The sequence below is a fragment of the Cimex lectularius genome, unplaced genomic scaffold (genome assembly GCF_000648675.2).
Source record: "Cimex lectularius strain Harlan isolate CLEC.00 unplaced genomic scaffold, Clec_2.1 scaffold142, whole genome shotgun sequence".
Lineage (NCBI taxonomy): Eukaryota > Metazoa > Arthropoda > Insecta > Hemiptera > Cimicidae > Cimex > Cimex lectularius.
In genome coordinates, this window is record NW_019392729.1 from 1,110,277 (window position 1) to 1,130,422 (window position 20,146).

Below are 20,146 nucleotides of genomic sequence, written 5' to 3' on the forward strand. Positions count from 1 at the left end.
TATGTACAGTTGGAAATACATGTGACATTTTTTTTTAGAAATTATATACTTTATCTCAACCTGCAAGTTGCTTTCCTACAACTAAAAACCTAATAAAACCTATTTTTAAGTTTACACTACAATTGTTGGTGTTTATTGGTCTGTGAGTCAGTGAACTGACATTGATCACATTACTGCGCCCGTCTACCTTAGCTGGTTCACGTTTCCCTCAAACTTTCTTCAATGAGCAAATGGGAAGTCAAGTATTTTTTAAAACTGGTGATTTACTCACTGAAGATGTCGTAATGCTATGGCCAAACCAGCTAGGATAGGCAGTTCGAAAGCAAACACATTTCTGTCCGTGATTTTTTATTTATTTGTATTATTCTTAATAGTTTAATTCCTTTAGTGTTTAGTTTGGTTATCGGTATTAGGCCTTTAGGGAAACCGAAGTGGTAAATTTGTTTGAAAACCATCACAACCCACACCTCGGTAAACAAATACATTCTCTTGCTGTAATAAAACTGTAGATGTTGAAATTGAAAACAATACTTAATGCAGGGGAGGAAAGGTTTAATTATATATCTGAATGTTTATGACAGAGGCCTCAAAACCTTTCTTAAATTACAAAACGAGTATGTTTAATGAGTTAAAAGTTCTATAATCAGGCGAATTTTCACTACTGGCTGAGAAATTAATAATATTTTCAGCTACAATTTTCTTCATGGTCGCTTTATTATTTTGCCCGTGCCTGGCTTTTAATTAATTGTTTTTCATTTCTAAAAGATTAATTAAATTTTCTATATCAGTTTTTCACACTTTCACAGATTTATCAATAAAATCTTCTGAATGTATATCGTATTGTGTAAACATTTTATATAAGGAGAGTATTAATTATGATTAGATAATCTATCAGATATCTAGATTTAGATTTAGATTTAGATTTAAGAAGCTCTGTTTCAAAGGTCAGTTTCCTATTTATTAGATGCGTCCAAACAGGTCTTGATTTAAGGAACTTGGATCCAAATGGGTTATGCCAGGTCAAAATGGTACCAAGCAACAGAGAAAGAGGATTAATGTTACAACAGTAATATTAATTAATGCGACAGGTTGGAAAAATAATTATTATTATTATTCGGAAATCGTGAGATGCGGTCTGGTGTGATGTAGGTTTCAGAAAAACATTTTCTCTATCGTGCCAACGTTTCGATCTTTATTGAGATCATCTTTAGGGCTCAAAGTGTTTGTTTTGTGCAGAGAGGGCACTCTCAACACGACACGCAAGAATGGCACAATTACGCAGAAAACAAACACTTTGAGCCCTGAAGATGATCTCAATAAAGATTGAAACGTTGGCACGACAAAGAAAATGTTTTTCTAAAACCTACATCATACCACACCGCATCTCACGATTTCCGAGTAATCAACGTCTAACGGCCACTAATCACCACACATAATATATTATATAAAGAAATTTACGAATCACTCTTGTTCTAAATCCAACGACAGTGGGGAGGGAGAATCATTTAAACAGTAGTTTGGTCACTGTTTTGTGTGCCTATCCTTGCTGGTATAGCCTGTCAGACGTGTTTCGGCACGACATCTTCAGTGTGAGACCTGTGTAATTTTTGTGATGTCAAGTCTCCTTCAAATAAGGTCATGAAATGGTGTGTGTCGGCGTTATCTTTGTTTGTCCGTTTCTTTGTGGATTACGTCTCGGTTTTTTATTGTTATGTTATGATCTTTCTTTGTGATCATCGGTGCTTTCGATCGGTACAGTGTTTTGCTCGGTGAAAATAATGCATGTGAACTGTTGTTAATTTGTGTATTTATGAGTTTTTTTAATTGTTGAATATGTTTTGTTTGCTTGTATGTATTTAAGAATGTCCATTTTACATCCTTTTTTTTAATGATACTTTAGTGACTGGGAGTTTTGCGGCCCTGAAAAGGATGAATCGAGACCGTGTGCGTGGCGCCCTTGGGGTGGTCTGTGACCATGAGTAAGCCGTTGACTCCACAGAGGCCGAAGGTATTGGAGTACAGCAATTAGCCGAGGGGCAGCAGTTGGTTTACGGCCAAGTCGGCTGTTTAGAAGGCGAGATCATTCTAATGCTGCGATTATTTGCTGTCGTCGACGGTGTTCCTTTAGTGATGGCTCGTCAGGTTGACGAGTCTAGTGTAGTCGATTATTAGTGATGTATGAGCCCTCGTCGGGCTGACGATCCTGCTGTCGTTGTTGCCGATGTCGGTTACATTAGTGATTGGTGAGATCTCGTCGGGTTGACGAGTCTGATTCCAGCGAGGCAGTGCCCCTGCTTATATAGGGAAGAGCTCTACTCTGATTGGCTGCAGAGTGTAGGGCGAGAACATTCCATAAGTCGTAGTGGCGTCTAGCGGTAACGTGTGTAGCTACAAGTGGCCACTACAGATACAATTCCGGACTTAGATATTATAGCATAGCAATATACCTTATATAACAGTAGAAAATAATGTTACATTTGTGAAGACATATTTTGTAATTTTTTTTTCTTTATTGAAGGACCCTGCAGCCTGCAGAGAAAGGTTTCTCGATGTGTCCCACCTAAATGAAGGTTGCATTCCCTTGGCCATATAGAAAGCGCATAGGAATGTCACCCGATAAGAGAATTGTGTGTAAACAAGGCAGCGAGTATCTAGGTCCCCTGTTCCGATTCTTGAAGTCAACAGGGTTATTTTATAGTATATAATGTTCTGTCACTAGAGAATGTTGGGAGTGAATGAACTTATTAGCGTAACTGTATGTGAGAGGATCAATGGCGGAATATTGAGTACTCCATTTATTAATGAGATTGGCTACATAATACGTGTCGAAGGTGATGGAGAAACATTAAGTACTCCACCATCATAATTGAACGGTGAAATTCTTTGGCTCCATATAGAGAGCGCGTAGGAATGCCACTCGATGGAACAGTTGTGCTTAGCATGGCAGTAAGAATAGGGTCTCCTGTTCCAATTTTTGCAGAAAGTAGGGTTGTTTTATTTTATATAGTAATGATAGTTTTGTGTATATCTTGTGAATGTTATCTATTGGGGAGAACGTGTCGTGTGAGAGGGACAATGGCGAAATATTGAGTATCCTATTCCACCACCTTAACTAAGTAATAGGAAAGTGTGCATTTAAGCATGTGTGAATCGGTTTGGATTTAGAAACTGATTGCATTGGGGGCTGGAACGATCTAGCTGTTGAAGTTCAATAAATAACACCTAATTAGCTTATTTAAAGGCCCACGAATTTATGCCAGCACACGAAATATACGATAACTTTTTGGAACGTGAACCATAGGTTTATAAATCAGAAGGAATCAATTATTCTGTGTGTAGCTTTGGGCACGAAGTTTTTTGTGGGTTAGAGTTCTCAGACGAAGCCCCCATTATGTAAAATTTTGCACCTCTTCTCATGCTAATGGGCAGAACTTGATAAAAATCTTTGTTTGTATAATTAATTAGATACTATTAGTTCGGTTTATATTAAAAAAACTTTGATTAATGTAACAATTCGGAAAACCGGAAGAAAACGGGACTTAAAATTGCCATGAATAGTCTTAAAACATTATTTTGTTAAATACATAGCGATTATATCAAAACAGAAAACGTCTATATCTGTTTCTAAATAGGAATAAAATAAAACAATATAAAATCAAGTCCAACAATCTGTAAAAACGGAAGAACAATCCAAGCGAGTGACTCCTCAGCTAAAATGAAAATAATTCAACCACTACAGGGTTTCAAGAAATTCAATATAAACAACAGCAAAAGTAATATTTTTGTTGGAGAGTGCTGCGTCCACAAACGTTTCACCCAAACTCTGCCGTTGTGAAATTGAAGTTTAATAGTCTTGAATAAACATTATTCGACCCGGAGTTTTCTCAGTACAAAAGGACTCGGCTAACATACTCGAGAGCCGAAGTGCCTCGTCCTTCTAAGTCCAACCTAATACGATTTTATTAATTCCAATTTGTTCTATTCGGCCTTGTTTGAGGATCGTACCATCGACACTTTAAACTATCTAGTGAAGGTTTGTTGAGGGTGATGCACTTCGCTATTTTTCTTCGGTAATAATTTCTAAGTATAATTGTGTTTGACTTCCAATTTTACTTATGTATTATAATTTCTTTCTTCTTTGCATTACTTTGTTTTTGGTTTCTTAAAATATGTTTTTGTTTTCGGTCTATGTTGTGTTATTTCAACTCATTGGAATAAATGCAACTTACAAGTGACAATGGAGTGGGTTCAACCACGCCCGATGTCTGTCGAGTACTCTAGGGTGACTTCTGAAGAGTAAAAAAGGTAAGTTATTAGCGAGAATGAAGTGGGTTCGACCCCGCCTCCAGGAATATCGAGTACTGTTGAGGGCGTGAATGTGATTTTACTTCTATGTTTAGGGTAATGTACAACATAAGTACTGTAAGTTCCGTTTCTTTTCTGTAGTTTACAACCTGAGGTACAAACGAAAAACTAGCTTTTAGGATACCGACGTAGCATACACACAAAAGTTGAGAGTCAGTAGCCAGTGAAAGACTCTCAAATAAGTGCAGTTTAAACCAAAATATGCGTGAAACACCAGAAAACAAGAAAAACACGCCAATCGACGGTGATGACCTCAGCTGATTGTCGGACCATAAACCTCCCACATTATATATATACAAATTATATGCACTATTGCATAACACTTGTGTGCCACTATTATCACCAAAGCCCATAAACAATTAATTATTTCAATTAACTCTACCTTCTATCTAAGGTCTTGGTTGACATGAAAATGCTAGTGTCACGAGTGGGATTCGAACCTATGACCTTCGGCTCCGAGCCAAATATATATATACATTTGTTTATTTATTCTTACATTGGGCAATATGTCCAACAAAAATCTTTAACGAACACAAGCCAAGCATGCTGTAGGAAGACAAATAACTTAGTAAGCTATTTCAAATAACATTCTCTTAAATCTGCGCATGCGCACTTCAGTCAATTTAGCGTTACCGTTTATCGTAACGTTATGCGAAATTTCCCTTTTATGTTGAATAACTTTAAAACAAATGATAATTGTAGGACCAAAAACGTAAGCTTGACTTTATTACGTATCAAAAAGGATTTATTCCTTCTAAACAAACCACATCAACTAAGATAATAAAATTGTGTAAACACAAAATAATAAATTGTATAGGCATTAAGAAGGAAAAGAGAATATTAAGCCGTTTTCCTTGTTTGATTTTATTCATATCGAATAATGGCTTTGTTTAACTCTTAACTCTTTTTACTGAATATCATATTATATTTGATCTATTTTTACATTTCTGCTGTTTTCCCTCCGTACAAGTCTACACTTTGGCCAATACTGATTCCGGGGGCGTGGGGTTGTTTCTTGCGCTCGGACCTTTTACGGAACGTAATAAATATGTTATATTTTATTAATATGAATATTTTATTAATTACAAATAAAAGTTGTTAAAGGCCGTAATCTAGCCTTTGTATTTTGTACATGAGACATGTATACATTACATTGCTATAGCCTACAGTATGTAGCACCTGGTTTTAGTGTTCATGACAGCATAACTAACGTCATATTTTTAGCGTGAAAGGAAGGGGTTGCTTATAACCCCGCCCCGAGGAATATCAAGTACTCTGGGGTGAGTGTATCACGTCTGGAGAGTAAAAGTAATTTATTAGCGTGAGAGGAAGTGGTTGCTTATAACCCCGCCCCGAGGAAAATATCGAGTACCCTGGGGGAATGAATGTGACCAGACATCTATGTTTGTGGTGATGTATATATATGTATTGTATGTTTTGTTTTTATTCTGTATTTGACAACCTGAGGTATAAACGGTATAAACGAGAGACTAGCATTCTAGGATATCAACGTAGTATATATATCTGAAATCAGAGAGTCAGTAACCAGCTCTAGACTCTCAAATGGCTTCAGTTTAATACAAAATATGCGCGAAAGAAAAGAAAAAGAAGGAAAACACACAGAGGGCAGGCGATGACCTCAGCTATTTGTCGGCCCATAAACTTCCCACTTATATACACATTTTATAAGGATATATATTAATATATATATATATATATACAGGATGTAGCATATAGTTTTAGTGTCCATGACAGCATAACTGACAAACAAGGAAAAATATAAACAGAATCTTGAGACTCGTCGTGTATAATTAAAATGAACGACAAAAACTTAATACGAATTAAAATTCAAGAGGAAAAAGATAATTAGCGATGAACATTCAAAAACACTAACTGAATAAGCGTACATTAGCTAAATTAAATTTTCAGTAGAAGAAGGGGGATCGATGTAAGGGTGTGGAGCGAGAGAGGGAACAATTGTTAAAATTGCTTTTTCTGCCTTGAGTGAACATCAAAACGGGATACGATGAAAACTCGGTCGCTAATTTCTGGGCCGAAAGCAATACTTTCTTCACGTTCAGTAACTGGTATAATACGAAAGTTAAAAAGAACGTCTTTCCAGCCCTTTTATAATTAGCCGTCTCATAAAACGAAAGCCGCAGAAAGTAACACTCCCACCTTCATTTTCAGCATAAAGCCTCCATTACAATGCAGTATTTTTTGTAAATATAAAATCTGTTTTTGGTGCGGTTTGATTTTTAGCATTTGTTTTTGTTTGTTTGAGGTTTTCTTTGGCCACTCAATAAATTTAAATCTCGCAAAAAACTAATTAATCTTCTATTTATAACTAGGCAACTTGTTGAAAAATAGAACATTCAATTTGTTGTCCGTCTTGTATCTAACTAAACCTATACATCTTTAAAATTTCGGAAGGTGAATAAAAATCACCAAAAACTTGGCACTCAGGTCTTACTTTAAATAATATTTCAATAAATAATTCCATTATGATATGTTAGGCGGTCTAGATAAATTTTATGCTAATTGGGTTTTAAATTAATTTTTTTCTATTCATTAATGGCATAGTAATTTGACATGATGAAGTTGGATGGCCGGTGATTTTAATTAATAACCACAATAATTAAATTGATTGGCCTAAAGTGAGAAAAAAATATAAATTTATCGTTCAATAAATTTAAACGCACAATATGAGTTATATAATGCTGGCATCTACGTATTTAAGTTGTTTACTCTCTGTCTCGAAACGAAGAGATATGGCGTGCGTGAAAAATGGAAGGTGCGAGGGAAGAAAATTGAAGTAGGAGAGATAAATAAATACAGAAGATATACACACAAAAATTGCGGAACCGCTGTAGTTAACGACCGCCAAAACAAACGGGACAAGGCCGAAATTATGAACAGACGAAACTAAAGAACTGCGATAAAAAATAACTTAGTATAAATCAAGAAACGAGTTTTTTTTATAAAAATAATAAACAAAGAAGTTGGTTTATTACATACACTGTTAGACAATATCTGAAGGAGGTAGAGAGAGAAAGAGAGAGGGGAGAGAGAGAGGGAGGAAGGGAAAGAGAGAGAGAGAGAGAGAGAGAGAGGGGGGGAGAGAGAGAGAGATTTACAACAATAGAAGAAAGTATACACTTGGACAAAGTCCATCTGTCGGAGGTCGTTGCAGAAAGAAACACGAATAATACGAATAATGGCGATTTAATGTAAACATAGGTTACCACTAAAAATTATATCAATAAAGAAGAACTAAAATTAAGAAAGCATAAGCTGAAAATGAGAATCTAAAAATTAATAAGAATAAAAAATGAACAGAAAAATGTAAAGAAAAAAGAAGAAATAAACCCAACATTAGTACTAAACCCGTAACGATACAAATAAGCGAAAACTAGAAATTGAGTTTCATTAGAATAAATGAAATAAACAGAAATTTAGAAAACTTAGCAAATTATAAAAAATAACCAACTAATCCTTGCCTAAAAATAAAAAATGAAATATACGAAGAACACAAAAAGCATTAAGTTAAACATTAAATTCCTGAACTAATTCATATCTGTAATACCAGGCGTGAAGGGAATATCGGACCAGTGCTTTTGGTTTTTTTGTACAATTCAAGTCATTAATCAAGGTATTTCTAGGCAAATAGATGATATTTGAATAAAATAATGAAACCTTTGTTGAAATATTCGTTCTCAGGTTATTCTTTGAAGTAAGTGATGATGTGTGGTGTTTAGTGATAGTTAAGTGATGATTATTTGAAGGCCGTGAGATGCAGTTTGGTGTGACGTAGGTTTTAGAAAACTCTCAACAGGACAGACAAGAATGACACATCTACTCGGAGACAAACACGTTGGGCTCTGAAGATGATCTCAATAAAGATCGAAACGTTGGCACGATAAAGAACATGTTTTGCTAAAACCTACGTCTCATCAGCCCGCATCTCACGAACTCCAAATAATCAGTAAGTGATGATGTGTATATATATATTGTATATACATATTATTGTTTTAAATATTTTGTTTACTTAAAAAGAAAAAAGAATACGTAAATTAATGAATTAAGTTGATTAGTTGACACTAAATAAATTAAATTTAAATTACGGGGGAAACATCAAAAGGAAAATTACAAATTTAATCCCGTGCTCTTAAATTTTAAATTTAATTCATCCCAGAACATTAAGCACGCACTCTTATCACAGATAAAGTTTTACAAAATACAATGTCTGGTATATTGTATGAATATATTTCAAAATATTACTATTATATTAAGGGCTTTACCTCATTGCCCATTCCCTGTCAGCTTTAGGAACATTCACAAACTGACAGTATCGTTTCTGAAGCATAGGAACTAATCTCGAAATTTGCAATTACTTTTACTTTATGTAGAGGTTTCTTACATTTTAAAGGCTACCTGGCTACCAGAAAAGTTGGGTCATAAAACAAACGCAAGAAAATTGTAATAACAACACTACTACAGTTTATACACATCCAAATTCCTTGAAATTACCTCCAGTATCTCAATTACTAGTGCGTTTACCCTAAATCAATCTTCTAATTGTTCCGTAATATTTGAAATTTCTCACATATCAAGAGCACTATCGATAGGTGGCCCCTCGAAAAATCTGACTCATAAAACAAGGGTCATCCTCACCCAGTTAAGAATAAGCCATGGAGGTTGACGCAAGGAGATTTACTTTTGAGTCAAAGCCCGCACATGTGTCCGGCATGTAGAGAAATGTTGCTCGATGTTTCCAAGTTAATTGAAGGGTGCAATTCCTTTGCTTTATATACAGAGCGCGTAGGAATGCTATCGGACATGAGAACTAGGCTTGACAAGAGCAGCGCATTTCTGGGACTCCTGTTCCGATTATTGGAGCAAGTAGGGTTGTTTTACAAGATACAGGATGCCATTTTTGACATGCGACAGCAGGTTTTCTCTAGTTTTCCAGATACTCAAAAATGACTAATGGTACCTCTTTTACATGTTGGCGTAGATTCCAAAACCGTCGTCAATTTTTCTGTCGACGTCATGTGTCGTCACCTTTTTATTTCAAATGGGAACTCCAAATTAAATTTTCAAGTTAGACTTTGATGAGAAGAATGAGTACCACAACTTTTGGAACATCTCCAAAATTGACTCTGGAATTTTTTAAAAATATTAAAATATTATACAGATTTCATAAGTAACGTTTATTAAAAGTAAATTTCCATTTTCTTTTTGCCCCATGAGTTCGGTAGATAAACGTAATAATAATAATAAAAAAATTAAACATAACTATTCCTTATAATAAAAATAAGTGAAATTGCTTCCTTGTCTTGACTGTATGTAGTAATCTGAGTACAAAAAACGTATCTAACGATTATTTAAACATTTAACATGATAAATTTATTTGTCTTGTAAATTTTTTATCAAATAAATCCTTCAAATCGAAGACCTGCTGTCGAATACATTGTTTAACTTTACACATCCATTGTTCTTGGAAGGGAGATTTGAATTGTTTCAAATAAATTTAGTTAAGTTTTATTTGTTGAATATTTTTGTACTTATATTCAAATAAGCAATTTTTATTATGAGAAATGGTTTTGTTTAAAGTTTACATTATTATTATCACGTTTACTTACCTACCTCACGGGAAAAAGTAAAATGAAAACTTTTGTTTAATAAGCATAACCCACACAATTTACTTAATTTTTCAATATTTTCAGAAAGTCCTAAAGCTATTTTGGAGGAGTTGAATAGATGGGGTAGTTATGCTTCTGCCTTTGAAATAAAAAAGTGACGTCGATGTCAACGATACTTACGTGGAAAAAAATTGACGACAGTTTTGCAATCTGCTTAAAGGTGTAAAGCCAGAAACACACTTACGATGCTACGCCATGCGACGCTACCCGATGCAAATCCAAACTCCGATTTTCCATAAGGTTGCATTACTTTTGGCATCGTTGTAATTCAGGATTTTCATTGGCAATTTTTTGTATAGCTTGGTCGAGATTTTTTACGTGATTGTTAAGGAACTCAATAGTGTGTTGACAACTTTCCCCCGTGCACATCTACCCGATGCTATGCCACGCTAACCTACCCGACGCTCTGCGATCCCCACTGTCCAGATTTTCGTCGGGTCGCATCGAGTACAGTCGAAGACAAAAGAACCGGACACTCATATTTTTATTCAAACTACATGTATTATTGTCGTTATATTAATTACAACATACTTATTTTAATATAAACCAAATTAACTGTGATTAAAAATTAATTAGTTTTTATTTAAAAAATTAATTTTAATGGTTTGGTAGAAAATTAATCAAAACACCGGAATACAATTTTTTGATATAATGAATTTAACTAACAATTTATTGTACTCGCTTCGGCGGTACATATACTAAAATTGGAACAATTTATTACACGGTTTTGCTCATAAAATTTAATTAACAATTTATTTCATAGTTTTGCTCGTAAAATTACACCATTTTGTAATGTCGGGTAGGATCAGAACAGTATACTCATATTTTTTGTAGTTTATTTCAAACTAAGTACATGTAATTTTGTCGTTATATTAATTACAACATGTTATTTTCATGTAAACCAAATTAAACGAGATCAAAAATGTATAAGTTTTTATAAACATTGTTTAATTATGATGGTTAAGAGTAACTTTATTTAAAACAATTAAGTTTAACGAACAATTTATTAGATGGTTGTGCTCATAAAATTTAACTAACAATTTATTAGGTTTTGCTCAAAATAGTGCATTAAGAACAAAATGTGCGTTGCGAATGTGATAGTGATTATTGTGATAAACGCTGTGGACTGTACTTGCGTCGGATAGATGTGCACACCCCACCAAAACGCGGCAAGGCGTCGGGTAGCGTCGCATGGCGTAGCATCGGGTAAGTGTGTACCCGGCTTAAGGATAATCACATCCATCTTTGGCTGTGCGACCACCCGAGCAAAGTCAGCCAAAGATGCCCAAGAGGTTCTCTCACCCCTACTGTGGACGATGCTGGTAGACTAATTCCTACAAACATTGGAACAAAGTCTAGGCTATGCCATAGTGATAACGGATCAGATATCGAGCACTCAACTGGTTGACAAGTGGTGCAAAAGGGAGGAGCTATCTATTCACAAAATCGATGATTCCATTCAAAAGGAGGAAGCCTAAAAACTCCAAGCCTACACGGGAGCACGATACCATTTTCCAAAGAAGCGAAATATGTAGGGAACCCAGAACAGCGGCTCTCATGGAATCAACATATAACTAAAAACCCCATGAGATCCAAAATTGTCTGGGGTAGGTGCAGAATTAAGCCTCAAACTGACCTTATGGCTATGCATCTTCGTCTTAAGACCAACGCTGACATATGGGTCTGTGGTGTGGTGCAACAAGAACGTGCAGGTCAATCGATGCCACTTCTCCAAAATACAACTTTACTAAATAGTACAAAGTACTCAAAACAGAACGGGAAGAATTGGCCAAAGGAACACCGCCAAAGGTCATACTGATACACCGACTCAGTGAAAACTGACAGGAGTTCGGAGTCCTGCGGTCTTCGAGATGAGTCTAAAGACTGCACCGCACTAAACTTAGGTAAATATGCTACAGTTTTTCCGTCGGAAATCATAGCGATTAAACATTGCTCCAGGGAAATAAAAAGTCTAGTAATAGATTCCCAGAAGAAAGCCAACTTTGCTGAAAGTGAGGCAACATTCATGCGAGTAGTAGGTAAAGAGAGTTTGCAAATGATAGAAGCCCTGGCGAGAGTCAGTGACGCCAATGACCTCCTACAGTTACTATACAGCATCCATTTTTTCTCATGTGACAATCCTGCCAAAAAAGTTTTCTTTGTGCAATAAAAGGCAAATGTTTAGACGTAGAAGCTTTTTTGTTGATTAATTTGAGGAGCCCATTTACTCAGGTTCAATGTAAGCTAGAGCCCACGGTTTTATCCTATGTCGAACACTGGCAAGCTCCTGATATGCTTGACTCGAATTGAGCTTCCCTCTATTCCTCGTCATTCAAGACAAAAGGTCTGCCTTACGCTTTTGGGCCGTTATTGTTTCATCAATGAACGCAGTGCAAATTTTACGAGCTTTCTTGGCCGCTCTAGTTCCTAGTTGAAATTCATACAATAAGCAAGCACGAAATATGGGGTTTGAAGTATGAGAAACCAAATATTTTATAATATACATGATGTAAACACCAAATTCTCCTATGTACATAGAAATTACCAATATTAAAACAATAACAAAACCTCAAAAACAATTTTTGTTTGGCTATCTGGTAAATACTCTCTAATTTTGAAATATGAAAAATTATTTCACTTTACTTTCAAAAGATCATTTTTTAAAGCAGTAGAATAACCACGCTAAGAATGTAATCTATGGACAAAACAAACACACATTAGTTGGGATTAAATAAAACAAAAAATCAGTACAAATAATTAGGAATCTGAGCTAGAAAGAAAAAAGTAATACATCTAAAGAAAATGTGACATGAGGCCAATTACTAGACCGCACACCCTCTGATTCTGGTGGAGTGTGATTAGCTTTAAAGTTTATTTAGACAAATGAAGCATCGCCCTCGATTCTCTCTTTCCTCCGTTCGATCCCCAGCAAAAACCATGAAGTTCCTTTTAGCAAATTAGTGCCAATTAACAAATGGATCGAGAAATGATGGGCTAACAAGATAGAGATACAGCTGGCCCGAGTTCTATTAGCCGACCCCTTAGATGCGCAAGTTTAATTACGTATGTGACGAAGTATTGAATCCCTCGTCCGTTTCATTGTTTAGATTGTCGAGATAAAAACTGTACAGATAACGGTTTCCACCCCTTCGCGACTTGTACGAAACCCTGTTTTTTTCTTTTTCCCAAAGATAAACAGAAAATAATTGAAAACAACAACATATAAGACTTTATTAAAAACTGACCAAATTGTATGACTGTTATTTAAACCTTTTTTAGCTGAAAACACGAGTCATATTCCTCTTCATCATGATTTTTTGATATAGCATGAAAGGGTTGAAGAGAGATGAAAAAATATTTGTTTTTGACCTTCGTAAATTAAATTAGGAATTTCATTAAACTTGATCATATGTGGTAACCTTCCAAATTATTAATTATGATTTCAATGTTCTGATTAAGGGGATGTACAACTGTATAAAGAACTGGGTGTTTTCTTTCCACTCGGCCTTGATTGAATTTGCTGATCCGCTTTTATTCCTGATCTTTTCTAAATATAAAATTTTAATATTGAAAGCTGACATTAATTATATTAGAAATAAATATTTTCTGTCACAATAATTACACCATTTTGTAAATTTTCAGTATATTTAAGATTTTTTCTCATAAAATATCATTAAGTATAAAATAATGCATTTTGTATTTTATTCATTTTATCATACATATTTACAATTCACGATGCTTTGAAAGGACTTAGCAACCATTGCTGTTCACCCAACTTTACGCAAGAGCTGCTTCTTGGCTAGAAGGTCCCGGGTCCATCATGAAATTTGGTGGGGATTAGTTTATTTACAAAGGGTATTTTTAGGTCATGAAGGGAGGGAGTTATTGGAGACATAGTAGGAAAGTTTACTATGATTCTGAGAAATTTGGATTGGAACTAATGGTCGCAAAATATTGGTAGCGTTACACCCATGGGTCTAGTCCATATCCAAATCGGTTTGAGTAGAGCTTTGTACAGTGTCAGTTTGTTTTTTGTCGATATGCTAGATTTTTGGCGATTTCCTAAGCGTCTGGACAGTTCCTGTCTTATTTTGGATGTGAAATGTGGTCTAAGGCTACGGTTACTGATGAGAATTCTGACGAAATTTTGTTTTGACGAGTACGTCCGAAATCGTCGTCAGAACAAGGTGGTTACATTGTGCGCGTTTTCAGATAGTCAGTACTTTTCTGCCTCCCAACAAAATAAATGAACTTAATGAGTTTTATTTTCTTGAAAGTCCGTTGATTAAGTAATTGTTGACACTTGGTGGGAAAACACAGCATGCTAACCACTTATTGTCCACAAGAAACGAGAAGGGAGAGTATAAAATTATTGCAAGTGCCTTAAAAAGTGCATATTAATCCATGTATGTTTAGCGGCCATAATTGACCATATTAATTAAAATGAAATTTGAAAAATGGCAGAAAGCTCTCTCTCACTCTCTCTCTCTCTGTCTCTCTCTCTCTCTCTATATATATATATATATATATATATAGAGAGAGAGAGAGAGACAGAGAGAGAGAGAGTGAGAGAGAGCTTTCTGCCATTTTTCAAATTTCATTTTAATTAANTTTCTCCTGAGCATTTTTTGCTCCAAACGAAGAGTACAATCGATTCCCTGAGTTTCGTCAGAAGGAACTGGGACACCCTGTATATATTTATTTGTTTGTTGGGACGAACTCGTCAGAACAAAATTTCGTCAGAATTCGCATCCATCGTAATCGCAGCCTAAGATTACGGTTACTATGGATGCGAATTCTGAGGAAATTTTGTTCTGACAAGTTCTGACGACTTCGTCTGAACAAACAAATACTTGATTTTCAATGAGAGTGTTTACTTTGGCAGCGAAGTGTATGTCAACAGGAACGACATCTTCAGAACCATTCGAGCGAACAAACCAGTTTGATTTTTTCGCGCGTTCTGACGTTCAATTTAGACAGTTTTGGTATTTCACCATGGATATAGAAAAACTGATTAGTCCTGTTTTTGAGAATCGGTGTTTGTGGGACATGAACGACAAAAAATATCACAACAGAGGTATTTCTCGGCCAAAGTGGGAGAAAGTTTCTCAAAAAATCAACACTAGCAATAAACCATATTTACATAGTGGTCATAATTAACCACATTAATTATTCTAATGAATAATTCTTTTTATCTAAGGTTTTTGGTTGAGATGAAAAATTAGTGTCACGAGCGAGATTCGAACCCACGACCTTCGGCTCAATACGCCGCTGCTTATTGTATTAATTGTGTCAAGCTAGAAATATGTGATTTAAAATAAAGTTTATATATGTTTGGCGGTCACAATTGACCATATTAATTATTCTTTTTATTTAAGGTGTTTGGTTGAGATGAAAAATTAGTGTCCCGAGGGGGATTTGAACCCACGACCTTCGGCTCAATACGCCGGCGCTCGGACACCAACTCATCTCAACATACAACCGTTGAATTTTCTCTCTTTTTGCCATTTTTCATATTTCATTTCAATTATTAAGTTAAATTATGACGGCTAAACTACATGGATTAATATGCATTTTTTAAAGGGACTAGCAATAAATTGAAACACTGTTTTCCCGTTCAACAATAGCTTAATAAACGGATTTTCAAGAAAATAAAACTCATCAAGTTCGTCTATGTAATTTTTATAGAACTGAGACATAAAACTCCATAAACAACGGATATATTTCATCCTTCATTCATTTCCTTTTCATCATTTTTTTGTCCTTCTGTTTTATTTTAACGGATGATTAGATTTTTCTTTGGGATCATACTTTCCCGATTAAGGATGACTTATTCTTCGGATAGATATATCAATATCAAGGTCAATTATACTTTTGTGTTCAAATTTGATCAGGGATGAAACCATTATGCTAGAGAAAAACTCACAAGGGAACGACTAGTCTGATGGGTCTCGGAATTGGAACAAACTTTTTTTTGGTGAATCTACACACCCAAATATCGGACGAGTGTCCGCCACTTTTTGTAAATATGCCTTAGTTTCGACAGTACAATTTTAAAAGTTGAAATTTTCCTTTTTTTAATACTTTTTCGTCGTTCTTCTTGATCAAATCAATTTGTGAATATATCATTTTAAAACTTTTTAAAGCTTAATTTTTTAAGTAAATTGCAATAAAAATATAGCAAAAGCTATCAAAGTTTATCAATAATCAAAAAATAAAAAAATAAATATTTTTCAAGTAAACTAGGTAATTTTTTCGTGGAACTAATGTTAAATTTCAATTTAGCACCTCTACAGGCCTTTAAATATATATTTTTGTTTGGATTTTTTGACGCCTACAATTTTTCTTCTCCTTGGTATATATGATTGAAACAGCTAACATTTAAAAAACGGTTCAACGGATTTTAACGTCAAAGAAAAATAAAAGAAACGTTGTTTTTTAACTATTAAAATTAATTGTAACATTAAAATATATAACATATTTAAAAGATATAAGATATTAAGAAAACACACAAAATAACAAAATTATTTGTCAGAAATTAACCTCGTTTATTTAAACGGAAGTCATAGTCCGATTTTAATGTTGGATACAGTTATAAAATGCACTTGACGATTTCTTTAAAAACGAATTATTAACCATGAAAATCGGCCCACGACATTATGAGAAAAATGATTTTTGAGCTTGCACTAGGAATGTCCGTCGAAATTACGTCAAAAAATTAATTTACCCACGAAAATATCGGACGAGAGTCCGCCACTTTTTGTAAATATACCCTAGTTTCGACAAGAAAATGTTAAAAGTTGAAATTTTCCGTTTTTTAATACTTATTCGTCGTTCTTCTTGATCAAATCAACTTTGGGAATTTTACAGCTTAATTTTTTAAGTAGATTGCAATAAAAATATAGAAAAAGCTATCAAAATTTATCAATAATGAAATAATTTCAAAATACAACATTTTTTCAAGTTAACTAGATAATATTTTTTTAGGTTAGTAATAGATTGTAATATTAATTTTTAATTTAGCACCTCTACAGACCTTTAAATATAAATTTTTGTTTGAATTTCAATTTATCGATTTTTTGACGCCTACAATTTTTCCGATTTTTCTTCTTCTTGATTTATATGATTGAAACATCTAGCATTACAAAACGGTTAAAATCATGTTAACGTCAAGGAAAACGAAAATAAACGTTGCTTTTTAACTATTAAAATTAATTGTAATATATTAAACTATATAAAATATTTAAAAGATATAAATTATTAATAAAATACACAAAATAACAAAATTATTTGTCAGAAATTAACCTCGTTTTTTTTAAATAGAAGTCATAATACGATTTTAAAGTTTGTTACAGTTTTAAAATGCACTTGACAATTTCTTTAAAACGAATTATTAATCGTAAAAATTGGCCCATGAGATTTTGAGAAAAATGGGCTTCACTAGGAATGTCAGTCGAAATTACGTCAAAAAATTAATTTACACCGATATAAGCGAATGTCGGTTTCTAAGGGTTTTATAACGCTAGAATAACGAGTAAAAAAAGTGATTCGATTGAACCAACTGATTTGTACAGTTTTGTTTGTTCTAGACTTTTACATGTGTCGCACATTGTTTGGAGAGGGGGCTTTTCTGTTCTTGATTTCTTTCTTACATTATGTTGTAAGTTTTCATTTATTGCTTTTTTTTTATGTATAATTTATTTTAAAACTTGCCTGATAGAATTATTTTTTAATCATTTGACATGCTCCAGTTTGCACTATGCGCAAATAGTTTCATTAATGAAAAAGAACACAAGAACATTAAACGAACACGAAAAGCTATCTAGTGATGGTACTCGCTTTGTCATAAAATATTATATTCGCTTTCTGAGAACTGGTCGCGATGTAATTGACTTTCGGATTGTTTATGACTATTGTCAGGGATTGACTGAGAGCGAGTTGCAAGTTGGTGAAATCATTATGTAGTGCCGTTGGAAACATAATATAGTGCGTTGATAGGTCTTAGTATACGTGATTGCACGGATGAAATGAAATTCAAATGAGGTTGGAAGATTTACTTGAACCCCTTAGTTCGTTGCAGTCAATTCATAGAGGTTTAAGTATGGTATCGGTAAGTACGTCTATTAGAGTCAATTGGACCTGTTTTCTAAAAGAAGTTTTGCCAAGTCATTAGCGTTGATTCAAATCTGTTCTTTAAGAGTGTTCCAAGGGAGTCTCATATCTAAACATAGACCGAGGTAACACATGACGTTTTCTATTGGAAGAGGATTAAAATTGTAATAGACTGGTGAGAGAAATGCGCCAGAGAGTAAAGTTTACGCTTTTGGATTAGATGTGTTAAGATTAAATCACCATTTTGTAAACTACGGCTATTAAGAATATAGACTTTTTTGCTTCCGTGGGCTATGACATGATCTAAATTTGTGAATAATATGGCGGTGTCATCAGCAAATGTCAGAATCATTGTGTTAGAATGACGTATTAGGGAAATCAGCTCGGTGTACTTACAATAATAGCGAACTCAGGACTCGACCCTGTGAAACTCCTGCCTTTGCACGTAGAGGAAGAAGACTGTAAAAGTTACCTTTATACTTTATATAATAATAACATTTGTTGGGGACGGTTTAGGCGTTAACACGGCGCTCATCACTGTAAGGTAAAGGTCCCAGGTTCGAATCCAGCGACCCTGCATTCGAACCCGACATACAAATGGGCCTTTTGTCAAAAACACCGGCATCCCGGGGGTTTATATGACCTCTGCTGTTGCGAACCCTCGTGGGGAAAAAAATTGTTCCCTTTAAAATATTATTGTCTTTTAACAGTTTTTTAATAAACCTTCTCTTGGGTACTTGTATACAGGATGTACCAATGATGGCTCGTCTTTAAAAAGTTTCAAAAAAAGGTCGGACCGAAATGTACAAAAATTGAAGGTGCCAAGAGGGGTGGATTGAATTCATTGGAACACCCTGTGTAAAGGAAACTATAATATTTGAAATTAAAATCCACAGTATATCGTACATTTTATTATAGTTTTGATATACTATTAAATTAAATAATATTTTCCTTTTGTATAAAATTGTTTATTATAGTGATTGTTTTTTACAAGTTAGAAATTAATGAAATGTAATGATGTTTTATTTTATATTTAAATTTGCTTGATGGCGATAAATGTGCACGTTGATAAGTTCATAAATATTTCTTCTTCTGAGTGAAATAATAAGTCATGTTGTCATTGAGAATGTTCACTAACGTTGGTCGATTTTGGATCCGTTTCGTTTTCAGTAAGCCCATAATAAAGAACCTCGATACCCTCAAATTGTGGGCAAGGATGTCTTCTTTTAATGAAGTCCGCCCTTTTGATCATTTGAGTTACCCCATGTTAGTTACTGAATCGAATTGACAAACATAGCCCCTTTTCTTTTCCATCGTTCATTATTTAGCTTTCAGCTGGAAATATTACGTCGGACTTCACCACTTTCGTTCATAGTTTATTCGAAGTTCTTTCTTTTTTAATCTTCCATCGAATCGAGTACATAGGGTTTTCTCTGCCGGAAAGTTGATGGACGTTATTTTATTGTTTTTAATCCAAGGTTTTAGTCGAGTTTCCTGAGCAGTTTTTTATATGTACATTCGCAAAATTGGCAAACCGCCTGTCAATAAAGCAGTTTAACAGCATATTTCTGTTCCTTTTTCAATTGCATGCAATAAGTTAGAAACGCTACGTAGAAAATAGTATTGTTTGTCGGAACAATAAATTAATTAGTAGCAAACAAACTACGTCTTTATATGTCCTTTGGGATGGGCAGAAAAATCCATTATTAACAAATATTGTTATCTGACAGCTCCTCACCTGTTTTCCATCTCTCGCCTTTTAATTATTGCTGGTATAAGTGCTGTCATTTATACTCTTTCTCTCTTCTATACGTGTTTTATGTTCCTAATTCAATGTTACATACATGACTACGTTTCCGCATTATATTATTTACAAAACTAAGTTGCGACAGGTATTCATAACCTCTTCCCACCATTCACGCTACTAAATACATTCACCCAGAGTAGAACCTTTCAAGCATTAT